This window comes from Grammomys surdaster, unplaced genomic scaffold, assembly GCF_004785775.1.
Source record: "Grammomys surdaster isolate TR1022 unplaced genomic scaffold, NIH_TR_1.0 126219, whole genome shotgun sequence".
Lineage (NCBI taxonomy): Eukaryota > Metazoa > Chordata > Mammalia > Rodentia > Muridae > Grammomys > Grammomys surdaster.
Window position 1 is genome coordinate 306,574 of NW_021621022.1, and position 22,399 is coordinate 328,972.

The following is a 22,399-nucleotide window of genomic DNA, read 5'->3' on the forward strand; positions in this document are numbered from 1 at the left end:
CAAAGATCTAGTCCGTTATCTTCATGGCAGGAAGCATGGCAGCATGCAGGCAGACATGGTGCTGGAGAAAGAGCTGAGAGTTCTACATCTGGATTTACAGGCAGCAGGAAGACACCATGAGCCACTGGCCTGGCTTGAGCATCTGAACCCTCAAAGCCTACCCCCTAGTGACACACTTCCTCCAAGAAAGCTACACTGACTCCAACAAGTCCACTTCCTAATAGTGCCACTGGTGATGGGCCTATATGGGCCATTTTTATGCAAATCACCACAACTGGTAAGGGTTGGTTGTTTGTTGTGGTCCCTAGTTCTGCCTCTCCTCCCAGAATGTCTATATAATGCCTGTACACCATCTTGGAGAGGACAGGGTGAGGTTGGTGGAACAGGTGAGGTCTCAGCCTGCCTCCTCCTGAGTGTCAGACAGGCTGGAAGGGGGAATCTGAGTCCGGGATGAATGTTGTAGTTCCTAGTCTTCTGCTTTCTCCGTCTCAGAGTGTCCAGACAACACCGCACACCAGGCTGGAAGGATGGAGTCTGGAACAGGCAGGATTCTGTCCAGTTGGGAGTAAGTGCTGGGGGGTGTGGGGAGGGAGAGGTCCTTCTCCAAGAATCTTAGTGTTACAGCTCTTTTAGTTGAAGGCTTTCTCTGACAATCTTTAATGAAGCAGCTCTCTGAGATGACCTTAGCTTGTGGCATATTTCTTTATTCGGGGTGGGTTTGAATGCCTATGCTTTATTTGGGGTGAACCAAGGTTATATAGCTTTGAGGAAAAGCATGAGAACATCCAGGGAGGAAAAAGATCATTGGTTGAAGGCTAAGGCTACTGAGATGGCTCATTTGCGTGGGGAAGAATTCCAGGTGCTGTACTATGTGACTGACCACCTGTAAGGTTGAGGGGTCTCCAGGTTCTGTGCTCTGAGGCAGGCATGGAAACAGGGAGAGAGTTCCACTCCTGCTGGTCTCAAGTTTTAAGATTTCCAGGGTTTGAACATGCTCCACCTTGCCAATCCTGTGCCAGTTCCTTTTGTGGCACAGTCCACATGCCCCACTGTTTGCTTGTTTGTTTGTTTGCTTGTTTGTTTGTTTTTAATCAACTTGACACAACTTGACATCTGGGACTAAGGAAACTCAATTGAGAAAATGCCTCATCAGATTAGCCTGTAGGCAAGTCTGTGGGGGCATTTCTTGACTAATGATTGATGTGAGAAAGCTTAGCTCACTTTGGGTAAGCCACCCCTGGGTGTAAATAAGCCAAAACTGAACCTGGAGAGCAAGCCAATAATCAGAATGTCTCCATGGTTTCTGCTTCAGTTCTTGTCTCCAAGTTCCTGCCTGAAGTTCCAGCCCCATCTTCCCCTAGTGAGGGAATATGATTAGGACCTCCATGCCAAATAAATATTTTTGTTGTATCGCAGCAATAGAAAGTGTCTTACTACCTTTCTAATGATGAACACATTTTGACCAAAGCAACTTATAGAAGAAAGACTTTATTTGGGGCTAACAGTCTCAGAGGATTAAAGTCCTTGACCAAGATGACTGGGAGCATGGCAGCAGGCAGGTAGCCATGGCACTGAGGCAGTAACTGAACGCTTACAACTTCAGACATCACCACTAGGTAGACACACAGACACACAGACAAAGACACACTGGTAATGGTGTGGGCTTTTGAAACCTCAAAGCCCATCCCCAGTGACATACCTCCTCCAATAAGGCCACACCTTTTTATCCTTCCCAAATTGTTCACCAACTATAGACCAAACATTCAATTATATGGACCATTGGGGCCATTCTCATCCAGATTGTCACAGAAAGCAAACTATGTCAAGCTGAAAATGAAATGTATATATTGGAAGGTAGATCTTAAAAACAGCACAGAAGCAGAGAGTGGTAACTGCGGCAGGAAAATTATGGGTATGAAGTTAGTCTGTGAGCTTGTCTATTGATATCTGTCACTTCTCCCTGACCCTATTGTTCCATCCAGACAAGGCTGAAGTGTGACTGTGTACCTGACTCCTGTCTTGGGGCAGCTGCCATTCTCCCTGCATGGAACTGAGCCACAGATATGCATGTAATATATATATATATATATATATACATATATATATATATATATACATATATATATATATATGTATATATATATATATATATATTCCTTTTCATAGTAAAATAAATAACATGAACTTATTTTCATCATTGTCTCAAATTCATAACCATATTTAAATGACCAAATAATTATATGGATATCTCTGTTCCATTTTTACATCAGTCACTCTGCCTGTTACACTTAAACACAGCAAGGCTGCTGGGTAATCTCTGGACTCTATCTAGTCTGATTATAAAAGCAGCACCTTGTTATACATGCACACAAGTGACACAGGAAGCCATGTATGCATGCTCACAAAACATCTATATTAAAAAGTCATACAATTGATCTTGCTTTTTTTTTATGGTGTATAGGTATTGAATTTTAAAATAAAATGGCAGGTTTGTTCCTTGAGAAGTATACTGAACCATCAGAAGCCAGCACTCAGCCCCTGACAAACACAAGGAGAAGTCTCTTTAGAAAGGACCAACTGGAAGAACGAGAGACCCAGCTGATTGCCCTACCATCTTCAGTTTAGAACACATTTGTCTGGCTTTGTTCACTTCAGCTACAGGCTCGTTCTAAAACACAGTGGTATGCTTACAAAAGTAAGCAAATTCAATTCTCTACTTCTCTCTGTGTTTTGACCCATCTTTTATTCAGCACACTCAGACACCTGAAGCGTTTACTATGTAAGCACATAGAGCTAGGCCGAAGGGCATCATCGGCACCAAGAGGCTGAGCCAGTGGAAACAGCACAGCCAACAGATAAGAACAGCACTAAGTCATTGTAGGGTGCATGAGTTAAAGGGCTGTAAGGAAAACAGTGCCATGCAGCCTCCTTAGCCTTAAACACAACCAAGTGTCACTTGATACCAACTTGGCTCCCATTCCTAGCCATCGACTTACTTCAGGCAGGGACAGGAAAGTTGTAAGCGGCTGTGGTGGCTGGTGACAAACTACCATGAGCAACTGCTGAGGACTTAAACACAGCACTCATGCATCAGGCAAGAGTGGGAGTCTACAGCTTAGTGCTTCCTTCTGTCATGTGATAGTAAATGCCTACTGTTTGGTTGGCTTTTTCTGAGTCGTTGTAGAGGGTGCTTAACTTTTCTGTGTCAGATGACTGTGGACACCTTCTATTTTCCTCTGTGTGATTGTGGGAGTCTGAATATGGTGGCTGAAAGGCTCGACACTTTCATAGTTCGTTCTGTGAATGCAAGCTAGATGACCAAGATTTTCTTCTGTGTGGTATCATAGCAAGCACCCACTGTTTCTTCCTTAATATGTTACAGGAGATTCCCAGATTTTCTTCTGCATCGTATTATAGCCAGTGCCTACTATAGTCTGTGAATGTCTACTTCTGTATACAATACTTGGATACGTGGGCACCTACTGTTCTCTTGTCTACACTATGAAGACTATCTCAGCTCTTTGTTGTGTAGTCCTACTATCTGCCAGGTAAGCCCGTCTCCAGCATCACTATGGTGTAATCAATTGGAATATATTACCAGTCTAGACATAGAGACTACAACTGGGAAGGCATGATATCCAAGCAAGCCACTATGTCTTGAATATTCCAAAAATTGATGCAAACACCCAAAGAGAAATTGATGGATCATCTGTCCCCTACACACACTAATTACACTTCATCATCAAAGGAAGTAGAGGCAGGAGCTGAAGCAGGAGCCTGGAGACAGGAACTCAAGCAGAGGCCACGGAGGAAAGCTGACTACAGGCTTGCTCCTCGTGGCTGGTTTAGCCTGCTTTTTCATATCATCCCAGGAGTGACATCACACACAGTTTGCTGGGCCCTCCCACACAAACTTTCAATAAAGAAAATGTTCCTCAGGCATGCCCACAGGCTAATCCAATAGAGGCAATTCCACAATAGAGGAGTCTTTTTCCCAGGTGACTCTAGTTTGTCAAGTTGACAAAAGCTACAATCACTATTCAAACCTATAAAGGTAGCAGCATATCTACTAGAACAGCAATTATGAAGAAGAAGAAGAAGGAGGAGGGGGGGGAGGGGGAAAAAAAGATCACAAATGTTTGGTGAAAATGAGAAGACGCTAGAGCTCTTTTGTGGTATTGGTGGAATGTAAATTAGTGTAGATATTGCCCTTAAAAATATGGAGTTTCCTCAAAAAGTTAAAAAAAGAAAGTCCTCATGACCCTGCAATCCCATTACAGGGTCCATATGCAGGAGAACTAAGATCTGTGCTGAGAAGACACCAGCATCCCATGTCTACTGAGTGTTAGGCACAAAAATGAGGCACAGAATCAACAGCCAGTGTGCTGAGAGGACATAGAACACACAGCAACTGTACATACAATGGAATGGTCTTCAGCCACAAAAAGGACAAAGTCCTGTTGCTGTGACAACACAGATGGTATTGGACATGGCAATTTTAGGTGAGATGAGCCAGGCACAGAAAGCCAGGCACCACGTGACTTTTATAGAATATAAAGAGCTGGGCATGGTGGTATACCCTCAATCCCAGCACTCAGGGGGCAGAGAATGGTAGATCTCTGTGAGTTCAAGGCCAGCTTTGTCTACATAGTGAGATCCTGTCTGGGAAAAAGAAAAAAGGTATTTCATAGAAGCTGAGAGTGGAATGTTGGTTTTCAGAGTCTGGGTAAGTAGAGGTAGGGAGGATGAAGAGAGGCCAATCAACAGGAGCTAAGTTACATTTGGGAGAAATAGCATGTTGTGATCTATCTCATAGTAGGTTAAAAATAATTTTCATTGTCAGGTTGACTGGCTTTAGAATCACCTAGAAGATACACCTTTGGGTGAAGGTACCTCTAGAGAAGTTTAACTGGGAGAATATCCATTCTGCATGTAGACAGCAGCCTCCCATGAACCTGGATCTTCGGCTGAATAAAGGGTGGGACCAACTAAGCACCAACTGTCACCTTCCCTGACTGTAAGTACCGTGGTTGACCAGCTGTCTCTGCTCCTGTAGCCATGCCTTCTCCACAATGATGAGCTATAGTGCTTCAAACCATGAGCTCAAATAACCTTTCCTTTCTTGAGTTGCCTTTGATCTGATATTTTCTCATAGCAACAAGCATATTACCTGTAGCTTTAAAAATGCATCATATGTTTCAAAATAACCAGAAGCTAAAATTTGGTTATTGCATACAACTGAACAGTAAGTGGGATTATGACGTCCAGACAAACAAGGAGTTATTATACACAGCTGACAAGGATTCAAGAGTAGCTAATCTTAACAGGAACAGTGGGGAGCAGGCAGAGGAGGCTATGTTTTTCACTTGGTATCAATACTTGCACAGAGCAAAGCTTTGTCATCACTCTACGCCCAGCCCTGGAGAGGCCTTGCTATTTCTCATAGGTCTAAGGCATCGCGGGCCTTGACGTGGCTGGGCCCTTATCAGACAATTCACATTTACTTTACTCATCCCCACCTCCCATTCCCCATCTTCCACCCTGGGTTCTCCTGACCAGCATCTATGTAGCTGCATCCTTCTCTGGCCCAGTGGTAAGGCCTTATAGTTCTCTGGTCCCACTTCTGTCATTTCTTCCCCTTTTAAGATGCCTTTTAATTTTGCCAGGTTGTGATTTAGAGAATTTTCTTAGAAAGACTGTACAGGAATATTCTGTACTTTGTAAGGAGTTTAGCTTAATGACCTGAAGTTCAGTTATCCGTTGATGTCTATATTTCATCTGTCTGGCTGTCTGTCCATCCAAGTTTCAAACCTAGGACAAAAGGCTGAGGTGTCTATTTAAAATATCAAATTGGACCTACCTGCCAGGTTCTCCCAGCAGCCCTCAGTCCCTACCTGTTACAGAGTATGACTGGCACACCCGCCCCCTACCCTGAACTCTCCAAGTCCAGGTCTGGTCAGCCCTTCCCCCAGAAACTCTTCCCTATATAATCCAGACACTTTGGTTACCTGCCCCTTTTGTACCTTTGGCCTCCTGGTTAATGCAACTGGTTTCCCTCTCCCCCCACCCCCTCTTCCATATTGTTCAGATGCATGACCACTCTGGACTCTCCCAGATGTTTCTGACTCTGGCTATGCTCTCCCTTTTCTCTACAATGAACTTTCTCTTCCACCATACCTAGGAGCAGTCATATCCTTTCCTTTTTATCCTTTTTTTTTTCATTCACTACCATCACCTACTTATTTGTGAACCCAGGACTTTGCACATGCTAGACAAGTACTGTATCACAAAACCATACCTCAAGCCACAGGAAGTGTCATTTTTAGAACAAGATGGAAAGGTATTATTTTCAGTATTTAACTGCCATCTTTGTCAAGGTCACTTGGGAACTGGAACCTGAAAGTCTTCAGAATCATAGATGTAACCAGTCTGAGAAATTACTTTCCCTTTGGCTTTGAAAGAAAATCTCAATCCATTCTCAAATCCATTAAATTAACCCCACCTGAACCACTAGTTTTAAAATTCTCATAGTGGACTTCCTTGTATCTAGATGTTTCCAAGAAAAGAAACAAAGAGCAAATAGGCTTTTGTAGTCCTGGGAACCCAGACTGGCTTCATCTTGGGGGGTGGCTCTTTCAGTTAGTCTAATTGGTCTTTCCCTGGCCTTTCTTCGTTCCTTTAAAAGTAACTCACATTTTCCAGTTGCCACACAGTAACTTAGTAACACAAAGAAACAACCCCGTTTGAGCAATCAAAAGCAACAGTTCCTCTTTCAGTCACCCCACAGGATGGCTGTTGTCTGTGCTTACCACTTTCTTTCCTCCAAATCTTGGGAGGGAACAGTCCCAGAACAGTCAGGGAGCTGGCTTGACAGTTGGCTCTTGTGCTGTTTATTCCCAATTACAAAACACCTTGACCTTTGTCCTCATTTTCATCTGTTAGTGTCTCCAAAAAAAAAAAAAAAAAAAAACCACCCAAAGCCTAAGCATCAGACTGAGTCTATCAGAAAGGCTTGAGTGGAGTTGAACATGATTTTCAAGAGTGTACCTTCTCTGATTATCAGTCAACATCCCATAATACAGTCTCATTTGTCATGACAAGTGTGTAAATGCCGGCAACAAGTCGTGCTAAACGCATAGCACAGAAGTCTCTGGGACAACTTGCACAGGTAAAATGAGGGGAAGACTGAATTTTTGTTAATAACTAAAATATAATTGAGATCATCAACTTATTCAGCATTATTTTAGATTATTAACCATTATGCCTTCAGTGAAAACAAAAAAGAAAGCCTGTACCTATCTGATTTACAAATTACATACTGATTCTATAAAATCCAAGTGGAAACTTATTACTTACCTTAGCCAATCAGAAGCCACACTGATGAATTGATTCCTGATGAGGGCCCCAGCTCTGCAGAGGTGGAAAGATTTAAACTCCCATTTCGTGTAGGGCGAGACAGACAGTGAGTTCCTGGCCTCTCCCTGGAGAAAGGGCTCCTTGGCTCAGATTTCTGCCCCTCCTGTAGCAACAGGCGAATCTAAATTTACCCAGTGACTTCAATTGCTCAGACTCTCTTAAAACTGGGAACTAGTTTCAGCTGGCACCTTCGGGTGTGCCAAACACAAGCCAGAGCCAAACTGAATCTCAACCATTGGGGCAAAGCCAGCACCCCAACATGTAAACCCTGTGCCACTTCCCGAGAAACTTTGGCCATCTTTGGTAGCTCTAAGGTCAAGCCTCGCGGCAATCACTAGAACTCACACAGGCGCTCAGAACCCATTGCTTCATTGCTTTATGGGTTCCTTTTCCTTACCCAGAAACAGAAAACTATCCAATAACAAAAGGTCTGTCTTTGGAAACACTTTCCTTAAGCCTCATTGTAAGTAAGAGACTTTATTATTTGAGAAGAAACGTGTATTGTAGTTACTAACAAGAAACAGAAGGTCCGTAAACATTCCGTATTAAAATGATGACAGCTTGTTTTTCAAGGAAGATAATGTATCAGTTTAACAAATTATATGAATGTAACCATCTGATGCTAAAGTATCTTTGTTTAAAAAACAAGTAGATAATTTAATTTTTATCAGGTATAATATATCAACTTTTTGAACCATATTAATATTTTAAGTTCTTTTCATACTGCCTTTCAGCATGAATTAAAATAGACTAAATCACATACCTAGAGATTTATGTCTTAGTATCAAATCTTGCATAGAAAAGACAGTTGCACAAGGATGCACGTGGTTAATTTTAACTTTCTCCTTGGGAGACTCGCCCCTTTCTATTTATTTGCATTGTGGCTTTGTAACTGTTTGAAACTTGACCATCTCTTACAGGAACAGCTGCAGGCCTTAAATTAAACCAGGACAGTTTCAACTAATCGTGTATTTATAGGGCACTTAGAACTCTTTCATGAATCTTCTACACACGATTTTGTTCACTGGGACAATTCAAACTGAGAATCAGAGTATAACAATCAGCTTTTAGTTAAAAATACTTAACCCCTCTTTGTCAGTGAGGCCACTGATGGGAAAACACAAGTCTGAAAGTCCTAATTCAGTCTTCTGATTGAAATGTGATATTCTTAAAGGTTTTGACATCGTTCTTTTCATTGGTGGGTAAATTGAATTTCTAAGCACTCTCTTGGTATTGGTACATTTTTTTTATGCCAGTCAAGCATTATGTGTTTTTCATTCACATAATTTCATACCATCAAATCCAGTACTCCATGTGAGACTAACTCAAGCACGTCTCTGCTTTTATGGATTAATTGAAGTGATTATGACAAGATTTTCAATGTTTAAGTCTGAAACTCACATGTGATATTGTTTTCAATGGAATGAAAGCATTTCAAAGATAGACATGATCTTAAAGTAACTATATTCTAAGGCTAAGTAATGTGTTCAAGGTTCCATGGCTAATAAAGCATGATTAGAAAGGACCAGAAAGCCAGCTAGGTTTCCACACCTATTTAGTATGAAATACATTCATGTGTTCTATGCTTGACCTCATACTTCTGTGGTCTAGCCTGGGGTCATCTCATTTTCCCCATTCTTGCACTACACTGTGGTGCCTAGAGGTCTACAGCCTCTATCTGGGTCCTCCTCTTTCCAGTTTTCTCAGTGTGGATAACCATAGTGAAAATCAGAGGTTTGGGAAGTGATGTCACCGGGAAGACTTAGATTCCAACACTTGCCACATCTAAAAGAAATCAAGATTGAATTAAAAACTGATTTTTTAAAAAAAAAAAAAAAAAAAAAACAGGCTTATGCCAGGAGTATGCTGTGTCAGAAACAAGCAAACATGTCTGTGTCCTTCCACAATGTCAGAATTTGTTGTTATCCAATAAATCCTGAAGGTAAGGCAGTTTCATTGGCTTCAATTTACCAAATAATCTCAATTTCCTTGACAGCCAGCTGAGCCAGTGTAGTGCACAGCCCCTTTTGTCCAATCGTAACTACTGTTATTTTCAGCCCACGGTTGATGTACGGCACAGTAAAAGAGAAAAAACATCCCCCACTTCCCGACCACACCCCCAACACTACCAAATGGCTACAAAGTAGTGGAGTTCAAGGCGCTTCAAAGAGGACTGAGCGTCAGAACCGGGGAGTTGACAGAGATGAGGAAAGAGGCGCTACACCAGTCAGACAACCAGCTATCCTGGAGGTCTGCTGGAGATACTCATGCAATTGGGTAAGAGATGAACAGATGGATTGACAGACAAATAAATGGCAATTCAAGTAGGCTGTGTCAACAGCTTAACAGTGGGCACTCAGCTGCGCTGAGGTCCCTGGGGCAGTGGAAAGTTCTCTGCCTGTTAGTCTCTTGATGCTCACACCAGGTGGTCAGGTGGCAGGTCACTGGGGCCATCACCATCACAGTTGTTACTGGTCCTCTGCTTGTGGGGTCCAGGAAAGATGTTCTACTGTCAGTCTACTGTGCTCAACAAGTGTGTGGGTGTGTTTTCCTGATAGGGTTTTAATATATCCAAGTACACACAGCCCCAGGTCATTTCGCTAAGTGTATTGGGCACTGCAGTCCCAATTCGAATTACTAACTATATAAGGTACTATCTTTTGACTTTTAGAAAAGTAGCATTTGTCTGTCTGTCTGTCTGTCTGTCTTACAAATTGGACAAATGAGGTTAGAGGTGGTATTGAGAGCATACTGCATAAAATGATGGATTTTTTTTTTTAAGACTGTGACTTGTCCTGAGAGACTCCTGCCCCAAGAGCAGCTTTGGGTCTGTTCTGAGGATAGAGGATGACTCCACAACTGGATAGACACATACACAGCGCCATCATCCTGGCACACCCATGCAACACAAACTGATGAAACACTGATTTCTAGTAGAGAGAGTGCCACAGATCAATTTATGGTGGTGGATTGAGACAGTAGGAGCACACGCCATATTAAAATCTAATCAGGATAAACTTAGCACATCAGGCTGAGGAAAGGGTCTAAGTCTCTCATCCTGGCTCCATAAGGAGGAAGACATCTTTGGTGGTTTGAATAAAATGGCCCCATAGATCCATTGGGAGTGGCACTATTAGGAGGTGTGGCCTTGTTGGAGTAGGTGTGGCTTTGTTGGAGGAGGTATGTCACTGGGGGCTGGCTCTGATATCTCAGAAGCTCAATCTCTTTCCTGCTGCCTGTGCATCCAGATGTAGAACTCTTAGCTCTTAATCCAGTATCATGTCTGCCTGGACAATGCTATGCTTCTCACCATGATGATAATGGGCTAAACCTCTGAGACAAGCCAGCCCCAATCAAATGTTTTCCTTCATGGTCGTGGTGTCTCTTCACAGAAATAAAAACTCCAAGACAAAAGTGAAAAGGAATTAAAGAAAAGCTTAGGGCAAGGCATGGTGGTGCACACCTTTAATCCAAGAACTCAGAAGGCAGGATGGATCTCTTAAGTTCTGGGCCTGTCTAGTCTGCAGAGTGAGTTTCAGAACAGCTAAGTTTAGGCTTTGAATAAAACCATTAAAAACAAAAAGCCTGTGAAGAGGTAATTAAAGTGGGGAGGGGGGCTTGTTCCAGACACAACAAGCAGCAGAACTTGGCAACTTTGGCTACACAGTTCTGTCTTTAGAGTCAAGGATAGAAGAAAGGGGTTATAGAATTTCCCTCCACAACTAAGGAAAGCCTCTAAGGCCAGGTGTATGTCAGGAGTGTCTCTGCATGGAGGCCTAGAGGGGCCGCTTCGTGAAGCTGTGAAGGTGAAGCCTGGATTGCCTTGGAGACCCCAAAATGTTGGAGGTGTCAGAGACCACAACATCTAACATCACTGTGACGGCCCCACTGGCCTGTCGTTGCACCACTAGGTGTGGGCATTAATGACCAACTTGCAGACCACACCCAACTGTTCAGGGTCATCTTGGTTTAGTTCCCACGTCTGATGTGGCTTGAATTGCCCTCTGTCTACCTGTTTGCATGTCTAACTTGCTGTTCACCCACCAAACATTGGTTCCCCTGGACCCAGTCCTTCCCTTTCTCCTTAATAGCTGAACTCAGGTCTACAGGTCTACCTTGACCCTGTAGTCTGGCTTTGCAATAGACTGAAGAGGAGATTCAGTCTACCTCATTGTGAATGCACCGTGTGTGTGTGTGTGTGTGTGTGTGTGTGTGTGTGTGTGTGTGTGTGTTACTGAGTGTGTGATATGTACATATACCTGTGTGCCTGTGTGTAGACATGTGTGTCAGTGGATGTTCATGAACATATATGCACATGCATGTGGAAGCCAGAGGTTGATCTGAGCAATCTATCTTAGTCTCTGTCTCTCTGTGTTTATCTGTCTCTGCCTCCTCTCTCTCTCCTTCTCCCTCTCCTTCTCCCTCTCCCTCTCCCTCTCCCTCTCCCTCTCCCTCTCCCTCTCCCTCTAGGCTTTAGTGGGAGCATGGATCAGGAATAGAGCCATATGAGAATTCTGAGTTCTTGTGAGAAAACTTCAAGAAAACAAGAATCTTGTGACTTCCATTTCTTTGAAACACAGAATTGTTTTTGGAATATGTTTTCATGTACACCTCAGATGTAGGGGATGGGTGAGTTTACTTCAGACTACTCATTATTGCTTGCTGATGTTATTCAATTAAATGATTATAGCTCTATGGGTCAGTATTTTTTTTTTTTTTTTTTAGTCATGTGCAGCTTGTCCTTGTAAGTACATTATACTCCTGTGATTCTTCTTAGCCCTCAGAGTATAAATTGTCTGATGCTCTGAATAAAGCTGGCTGTTGCATGAGACTTCAGTTCACCTCACTTATTGGCTCCATTTTTCCAGGTCCCAAAAGCAGTGACAGGATTTCTCACTGAGCCAGCAAGCAAGTCATCCCACACCATTTATATGCTTAAAGCCAAAGAGTTTTGCAGATATGGTATGAACTTTTTAAGACACATACATTTCTCAGTGTTACTCGGATCTCATGTTGATTTTTTCTTAGCTCACTGGTCATGTGATCTCTGCTAAATGAAATTATATGACGCATAGAGTGGAGATGACAAGTGGAGTTAAAACTTGAGGCTGTCTCCAGAGTGAGAATGGACAATGACCAAGCGGATTGTTCCCATTTCATCCCTGTTGCTTTAATAAGATATCCTGACAAAAATCAATTTAGGTAAGAAAGAGTTTATCTTAGCTCACAGAGGTAGAGTTTACTTTAGTTTCAGTTTACTGTCCATTATTGTGGAACAGTCAAAGAAACAGGAACTTGAAGCAGTCAGTCACAGTATAGCTTCATTCAAGGACAGAGAGAAATAAATACATATATGCTCACTTACTTGGGCTCACCTAATTTTCTCTACTCCTACAAGGTTCAGAAATCCTGGCTTGGGGGATGGTACCTCCCAGAGTGGGCTGGGTCTTCCCATACTAACTCATTAAGACAATACTCACAAACATGTTCACAGGCCAACACACTATGGACAACTCTTCAGTGAGACTTTTTTCCCAAGTGATTCTAGGTTGTGTCAAGTTGACAACTGAAGCCAATAGACACAAAGACTGTTGTGAAAGGAAACGCCTTCAAGAGATAAGTATAGACAATGGCCAGAGACCATTGTATCAGTAGGATTGCTACAAGTTTGAAGATGACCCCACCTGAGACATCCTTCCTCATGGACCAAACAACTATTGGATTCTTGGACATTGTGCTAGCAGTATGCCATTGTTGGAATAGATGGACCAAAACCTGTAAGTCACTATAATAAAGTGTGTGTGTGTGTGTATGTGTGCATGTGTGCATGTGTGTGTATATGCATGCACACATGCACAAACATGCCATCATTATTTCAGTTCTGTTTCTCTGGAGAACCCTGACTAATATGGCATACTATGGGGTGTAACAAACAAGACAGGCAGCATGCCAGGCAGGCAATGTGAGCAGAGATAAAAACCCAAAGAAATCACAATAACAGAGGAAATACTAGAGGCCAAAGAACTGTAACAGACACAAAGAATGATGTGAGAGGTTTATAGACAGGAAAGATATGGGCGAGGAAAGGAGTTTGACTTTCAGTGCATCTCAATAGAAATATCCAAAATTAACAGAGAAAGAGAAAAAGAGGAGGGAATAGAAAGACCAGAAATAGACCCACATACACCCAGTTAGTAGAACTTTTACAAAGGAGTGGAGACAACACAATAGAGCTAAGTTTGTCTTCCCAGCAAAAGACATTGAGACAACTGAACATCTTCATAGAAAAGAAAAAAGAAAAAAAAGAATTTAGTCACAGACTTTAGATTCTTCACACAATTAACTCAAAATAGATCATAAATATAGTTTAAGATGCAATACTATAAAACTCTTAAAAGATAACACCGGAAACTATCTAGACAACCTTGGGTTTGATGGTGAGTTTTTGGTCATAATATCAAAGTCTCATCATGATGAAGAATCTCTGCAATAAGCAGGATATCATTAAAACTAAGAGTTTTGCCTCCTCACAAGGTGGTTGAACAGAAGAAAAAAATGAGCGAGTGAGCCACTTGGAGAAAATATCTACAGATGCCTGGTAAGAATGCACACAAAGTGCATGCACTGCTCTAAACACTCAACAATAAGAAACAGGCATCCATTCAAAACTGGGCCAAAGAAAGATTGTAACATGCATCTCTAAAAATAAGACAAACAGAAAATGAATAAGTACACAAAAGGATACACCACATCATATCTTAATGCAAATTAGAGCAGTAACATCAGCAACACACTAGGAAGAATGAAGTCAGAACGTGTACAGCACCAGATGCTGGCCAGGGTGCACAGCAATAGGAGCACCCATTCATGCAGTGGAAACGCAAAACAGTACAGCCACCTTGGGAGATAGTTTACCAGCTTCCTATAAATTAAACATTGGATTATAACGCAACCTAACAACTATGATCTTTGGTATTTACCTTGAATAGTTAAAAACTTATATCTACACTAAAACTTGCACATGGATATCTATTCATAATCACCAAAACTTGGAATCAATTTCTGGTTCTTCTATGGGTAGATATACAAACTGCAATATGTAGACAATGGAATATTACTTAGCACTAAAATGATAGGAACTATGAAACTATGTTACTTACTTTTCATATGACAAAATACCTGACAGAAATCACCTAGGAGAATAAAATGTGTTGTGGCTCGCAGTTTGAGGGGATACAGTCCATTCTATCCAGGAAGGCATGCCAGCAGGTGGAGAGAGGTTGAGGTAGAGGGAGCTTGACATCTGGACAGATCAGAACATGAGGATTCTGGTGTTCTGATGGGTTTCTCATCTTTCTTTTTATTCAGGCTGGGACCACATCCAGGGGATATCAAATCTCACACTCACAGCAGGTCTTCCTCCCCACTAACACTGTCTGGGAACACCCTTACAGACACACCCACAAGGATCCTCACCACTATGCCCTTGTATATTCTAGATCCAGTCAAGCTGACAGCGAAGAATATCCATCACAGAAGTGATAGGCGTGACAGACATCAGCTCACTTTATCAAGTGACAGAAGCTCATCAGAAGAGGCTTTGTGGTGTGGAGTCCTATCACTCTGATTAACAAAACTTTATTGTTGGGGGAGAAGGGCTGGAACAGAGAGCCCAGAAGACTCGAGGGCTGTGAAACTGTTTACATTATACGTGTTACTTTGTGGTTTTCAGAATCCACAGCAGTGTAGCAGAAGGGAAGGGACTCCAATGAGCACTACGGACTACGGGTGATTTGTCAATGCAGGCTCATGGACTGAGACGCATGTGACACTCTGTTGAAGATGTGGACCATGAGGGACACTGTGAATGTTTAAAGAAGATGAGGTACAGGATCGCTCTGTGCCTCTGGTCAATTCTGCTATGACCCCAAGGTGCTCTAAAATGCAGAGTTTTGAGGAAAGAGTTGGACAAGCAAGGTGTGATTGATGCAAGAAGTGACGGTTCAGGGGCAAGAAGGCTCTCCCACTAATACAGATTGTAACAGAGACGGGGCAGGCAGTGAAGGGCAGAGGGAGCTAGAAGCTGAGTCTGGAATCGCTCTCAGAGGTGCATCAAGAGCCCCTGCCTGCAATTCCACCAGACATTCTGTTGTTTTGTGTTGATGAAGTCCTGTTCTTTAAATTCTTCTAGTTGTTCTAAGGGTCAGCCAGGGTCATCAGTCACTGCTGTGAAACATTGCTGTCCATGTGAAAGAGCAGGCTTATCCCAGAGACGACTTGAAGTAGCAAAGTAAAAGGCTCACCTCTGTCAGGGAACATTGTTCATCTTTCCTACAACTCCTTTTCCTCAAGGGTGGCTCCCTGCCATCAGCTATTTTTATCCTTGTGCCGGGGAGAAATATATTATGGTCTGGCTGGAATTTTCTTCGTGACCTGACTCTTTGCATTTGCTGACTTTTACTTCTCTTTTGGCCATTTCCCTTCTTCTTTGCCAGGTGTTTCCCCGTTGCAGTCAGAGTGCCCTAGAGACAGATGGGTTCTCAGTGTGGCTCCTCGTCTGCCGCCTCCTCGGCATGCTGCTGCCAGCACCTGACTCTTGCTCTCAGTTCTCTGTCATAAATAGCCATTCAGACTCCACACTGAGCACGACATGCCCTTTCCCTGTGAAGGGCATCGGCTGCCATCTTTGGAACCTGCAGCAGGTCCTTCGCTCCTTGGCTCCTTGGCCACATACCTACTCAAACTCTAGTATTTGTCAGCTTTACTTCTTTGACTTTGTTTCTCTTGTTGCTTTTGAATGGTTTCCTGAAGTCAATGAGTAAATAATTCTGCACTGTGGGTCCTTGCTGGAAGCCTGTCCTCTCATATTTCATCACAGGGGTGAATGGGGCCACTGGGAGTTTGCCTAAGCTACTTAACAGCCTCTCTGTGCTTTTCTGGATCCTTCCTCCTGTAGGAATAATGGTTTTTCACACAGTTTTAGATGCCTGAGGCTGAGTGATTTATAAACAACCAAATTTTCTTTCTCATGGTCCTGGTAGCTACAAGATGTCAATGTGATTGGGTTCTGGGTTAGAAAGGTGGGTTCTCGTTGCTTCTTGAGACAGAGCAAAAGGTCAAAGAGGCTTCCTCTGGTCCCCTTTAATCAGAGCACTCTTATTCCAGAGGGGTCTATCCTCACGGCCTCCATACCAGCTAAAGGTCCAACCGTCTTGCTCTACCACACATGGTGGAAGGAGTGGGGTTTCAACACATGCATTTGGGGAGCATAATTATCGACTTCAGTGCAGACACAATGCTCTCACCTCCAGGAAAGCCTAAGCATAGCCCAGAGATGGGAGTGAGATGGTGGTGACCATTAGACACGCCCTTGTGCACCAGACCTTCAGGGTGCTGAGTCCTCTCCGTCTCCTGCCTTCAACACTGGGCAAACGGATCGCTCTCTCAGGGGTATCATTCTCTTCAGCTCCCCTTTATGCCCAGAAGTATAGCTGAAGGCTTTGTCAATTCCATCCTCGGTTTCAACCAATAGAATGTACTATTTGTTCTACATTCCCAAGGTGACACCTATGAGCCTCTTTCAACGTAGTGATTATTTTTAAGAGTCACACCCAGGCCATGCTGTGTAAGCACATTGCCACTGGTGGTTTCAAGTAATACAGGTTCATTTTCTCTTTGGGAGAGGTGGGGGACAAGTTCCTGTGTGTCTGTCTCCTCTCCCCAGGTCTTCGAAAGTTTTCTTTCTTTGGCCTCAGATCAGCTGTGTTTCCCAGGAATGAGTTCTTATTCTCTGGGCCAAATCCAAGTGTGGTGTGTTTTGATATATTCTTGGCATTAGGACATAAGTGGTACTGTGAATAATGTTTGTGTTCTGTGGGACGTCAGAGTATGAGTATTGCTACTCAGCTATGTTAAGGTCAAACTGCTTCAAAACATCCCCAGAGCAGACCAGATTGTGAATGGTTTCTAAGAAGATATTTTAGACTTGCCAACAAACTTCCAGAACACAGTCGGTTATTGGGATGCAAAATATACACCAGGAGGAATATCATTCCAAGTATTTTCTGTTATGTCATAATTAAAAGTAAAATCTAGAGGCTGGAGAGATGGCTCAGTGGTTAAGAGCACTGACTGCTCTTCCAGAGGTACTGAGTTCAAATCCCAGCAACCACATGGTGGCTCACAACCATCCGTAATGAGATTGGATGCCCTCTTCTGGTGAGTCCGAAGACAGCGACAGTGTACTCATAAATAAAATAAATAAATAAATCTTTAGGGGGGAAAAAAAAGTAAAATCTACTTGTTATTGAAAGGTATGCTTTTAAAAAGAAAAGTCTTTTTTGCATTAAAAATCCAACATTCATCAACAATCTTAGCTTGGTTCTATTCTCCATCTTGGTATTTTTCTCAGGCAATAGGGGCACTTGTTATTTGCTCAATAACTACCTTACAGACAATGATGTGGTATCTCTTTGTTTATGCCCTTTCACTTGTCAAAAATGGCTTAAAATGTTCTTGCTGAAATGTTTCCATATTATACTAAAATATGTCAATTATTAATTTTAAAATTTTACATATCAAAATGGTCTCAAAGACACTGACTTGAGCTTTCCATCATTGGGTTGATGTAGGTTGAACATTTGTAATGCAAATGTCTGAAATCTGTAATGCTCTAAAATTGAAAACATTTTAGTGTCAATATGTAGCCATAGTCTGGTGCTTTGTGGACATTGTGCCTGTTATATATGCATCTGGAGTGTCCCCTGAGACCCACAGGTTAGAGGCTTGGTCCTTCATTTGATGCTATGGGGAGATGGTAGTATATTTGGGTGATGATGCTTGTAAGAGAGATGTTGGGTCATTTGTGAACATGCCCTTGAAAGCAATATTGGAACCCCACCTCCTCCCCGCTTTTTGCCTCCCAGCTGCCACACACAGAGCAGCTTCTTGCCACACTCTCCTTTCCTCACTCTAACTTACCTCAAGAATCTTGTTACAGTGACGCAAAGCTGAGCAACACAGCACACAAACTTGCTTTCATGGACAAAGTGACTTCAAACATTGTATGATGTTACCTGTAGACTATGTGTAACGAATGTCACATCCAGACTTGGGTCCCATCCTCAAGACATCTCTATGTATATGCAAATATTCCAACCATACCCCCCCCCAAAAGACCTTGAAACTATTCTGGTCCCACTCTCTGGGAGAAGGGATATTCAATCTGCAGCAATCTTTCCATTTTATCTCTCCTGTAAACTAGTCACTTGTCTAGAGAATATGCAGTTCTTATCCTGAACAAAGTCATAAATAGGTGCTTCGGGGTCTCACTATCCTCTCATACAGGTTGTAACACAGAGAGACGGTAGGCAGAGATGAGCAGGGGGAGCTGGAAGCTGAGTCGTGAAGACTTAGCTGCAGGGATGCATCGAACCCCTGCCTGCAATGTTTTCACTTTAAATGACTGTACTGCAGAGTAAGACATTAGACTCAGTGGTTAGTGGATGCTGCACACAAATCCTAACCCCCGTGCAGCACTTACACGAGGCTTACACAGCGGAGAGGGTTCTGAATCATCTTTGTCACCTGTGAGATAAACTCTAACCTCAGCTGTGTGGGGATCAGAAGACAACTTGCAGGAGTAAGTTCTTTCCTTCCATTTGTGAGTATGTGTAGGGTCTGGTGCTGCTTGTACTCAAATGCTGAGTTCTGTACCCCAAGATCTGGTTACTCCAAGACAAGGAGACCCTCTTGTATACTAGCTTTTGCTGTGTAGTCCTTTCTCCCCAAGTTATCCTTGGTTGGTTAATAAAGATGCCTACAGTCTGGAATCATCAGAAGAGAGTGGGCAGACAGAAGGTTCTGGGTTTGGGGTCTCAGGCAGGGACCATGAAGGAGAAGAAAGAAGGAAGAAGTCACCTTGGGGTAGGTGGGTGGTGAGTGCATGGCCATGAGGGCCGGCCTGGTGGAGTAGGAGCTGCCCAGGCAGAACGTGGCAAGTGATATCTTGGGATTATAGACAGGGAAGTAGACAAAATAGCATAGAGGGCTGATATCTGCCCAGCTCAAGTGCTTTAAGGATTATCGTGAAGAACGATTTATTTTGTTTTATGTATAGGAGTACACAGAAGCTACCTTCAGAAGAGGGGATCGGATCCCATTACAGGTGGTTGTAAACCACCATGAATTGAACTCAGGACCTCTGGAAGACCAGTCAGTGCTCTTAACCCCTGAGCCATCTCTCCAGCTCCCATGACTTATTGTAAATGTAAATATTTTTGTGTCTTTTATTTGGGAACTACATGGTCCATGTGAGATAGAAACTTCCAAATAATATTTACTGCGACAAACGTGGATCCAGGGATCAAACACCCATCACCAGGTTTTCTGCAAGTACTTCCTCCTCTTGTTTTTTCCACCTTGTGTCCCTGGATGTGAGGCCTTCTTTTCTCTTGATTCAGATGGATTACTAGCACTCATTTATACCGGAAGAATGTCATTTGTCTAGGATGCTGTAACATAACAGGAAGGATGGCTTGGTACCAGCTCTGAAACTTACCACAGGCTCTGGCACAGCCTCCTGTGTATTATGCATGAGTTCAGAGGCCAGGGTGCAGGGGCAGGTGGGTAAAATGCAACAGCTGCACTACCTGGCTTCAGGGAGAAGCCGGGGCAATGTGATCTACATAGCATCTTCTTCCCTGCACATACATGAGAGGTCATCTGGGAATTAACTGATTGGATATTTACATTGGATCATCCGGACCAAGGGAGGTTTGTAAAGAAGCAGAGTCAAAGGGCCAGTGACATACCTCTGTAGGTGAAGTGCTTGCCGTGTAAGTCTGACTACTGAAGTGGATTCCCGGAACCCAAGCAAAGGTGAAATACAGAACCGACTCCTGAAAGTTGTCCTCTAACTTCCACACGTGCACCAGGGCATGCACGCTCCCCTTCCCTACACATATGTCCCATACATACCATATTGTACCATACTTATGATGATAATGATAGTGGTGGTGGTGGTGATTGTGGTGACGATGATAAATATTTTTAAATAAACTGGGTCAGGAGTTTTATAGGAACCCCTGAGGGAAGAACTGAAGTGTGTCCAGTGCTGGACAGGAAAGCCTGGCACGAGGGTGGGAAGGCCTCAGCAGTCCCTTCAGCTGTTTTCAATTAGGCTAATATTCAGTTTGGTTTCAGTTCCCAGAGGGATGCTGAGGACTGAGACACCCCAATTTAGACCTCAGCGTGTGGACAGGCATGGTTTCTGTACCCCAGTCCTCAGTGTGTGGACAGGCATGGTTTCTGCACCCCAGTCCTCAGTGTGTGGACAGGCATGGTTTCTGTACCCCAGTCCTCATCGTGTGGACAGGCATGGTTTCTGCACCCCAGTCCTCAGCATGTAGACAGGCATGGTTTCTGCACCCCAGTCCTCAGCGTGTAGACAGGCATGGTTTCTGCACCCCAGTCCTCAGCGTGTAGACAGGCATGGTTTCTGCACACTTCATATTTGCTAATTTCTCTTTTCTCCGGTCACCGATTACAGTAAGTGAATTATTAATTCTTAGAAAGGGGGTCAGCCCGGTGCCGAGTTGTTTTTCAGGGGCATATAGTAAATCTATGAGAGCCACGGATTTGAAAGGGGACAGATGACCTTAAGCAGTTCAGAAGCATTGAGTTGCTATTCCTGCTTTTCCCTCTGTCTCCTACTTCAGCGGGACATTTCCCTCACGTACTACAAAATGACATTGCAAAGCACAAGTTGGAATGCAGTGACGTCATTTCCTAATTAAGTGTCGCATCCAGAAAAGTGATGTTTGAAAGTATCTCAAACCATGGATACTGGGAGAGAAAACATACCATCACCAACACATGTCCTGTTCGGTTCACACTCTGTAAATCTGGCGACAGGAGGAGCTAAGGAAATGGACATTTTAGGGTACAGCGTCTGCACCTGTCTTCAGATCGCAGGCTGTTTACATTGCTATGCCAACGTTACCATGTCTAGTCAGGTCACATTCTACAACCCAATCCCAGAAAAAGTAACAGAATTACCTTTACCTTTTTCATTTCAGTGGAACTGTATCCACCACACTTATCCTACAGTACAGGACATCAACCCCTGTGGGACAGCCTGACATGGTTGAGATCTAAATGATGTCTGGTAAATTAAAAAATTCCCAAGATAATAAAATGCTATTGATTCAAATGTAAAGTGTTTGTATGTGTAGTGTGCCTACATGGGTTAACTGAGTGGTTGTAAATATACTTCTAACCATAATTATCTAAAGTTTCCTTTTTAAGAAATTAATTTACCACCCCTTTGTTTTCTGAGTGGTATTTTAATAGTTTTATTAAAAACCAAAGTTTTTGGTAAACACAAGGGTTTTCTTTTTTCCACTACACATGGCTGTGGATTTCTGATATTTCACTCAGTAGGTCATCATGAATGTCTCCCCCCTTCCCCTGGGGCTTCAGTTTATCTCATAGATGACAATGGTGACTCAGAACCCTCTCTGCATGTGTAAACCTCCTGCAAGTGCCACATGGATTTGGATTTGTGTGTAGCATCCACTAATGTCTAATGTCTTCTTCTGCAGGACAGTCATTTAATGCAGAAGAATTCGGGGCTCAGGGAATTCAGAATACACAATGTCAATCATGTGATTTTCAGAGTTGACAGGAGTTCCCACACTTGAGTGGGGCATGTGTCTCAGGCAGTCGCAACATTTAGAGAGAGGCACATTGTTGAAAAAGGAAACTCCCATGCCTGGCTGGGCATTTTTGGTAAACTCTCCCATCTCTCAAGTGTGTTTCTTTGGACTAACCGTGTATGGCATTGTTGATAGTTTCACTACAGCTTGTTCAGGAAGAATCATCCACGCAGCCTGCCAGAAATACAGTTCTGCGGCTTTACAAGTTTGTCTCGTTTCAGAACATGAAGACAGGACACTGGGTCCTCACTATGGAATCTACCTTA

At 43.1% G+C, this 22,399-nt stretch overlaps 1 protein-coding gene across 2 annotated transcripts in view; it reads right to left on the bottom strand.

The window, feature by feature from the left end:
* The window catches only part of Sgcg (sarcoglycan gamma), a 66,160-nt gene that overhangs the window by 43,103 nt on the left and 658 nt on the right, over nt 1-22,399 (bottom strand). The window contains exon 2 of one of the 2 annotated variants that reach the window (XM_028758683.1): nt 7,357-7,519. The exons of the other annotated variant lie outside the window; for it this stretch is intronic. The gene's annotated coding sequence lies outside the window, so the exon portion shown is untranslated. The remainder of the gene's footprint in view (nt 1-7,356; nt 7,520-22,399) is intronic. 2 annotated transcript variants of the gene reach the window in all.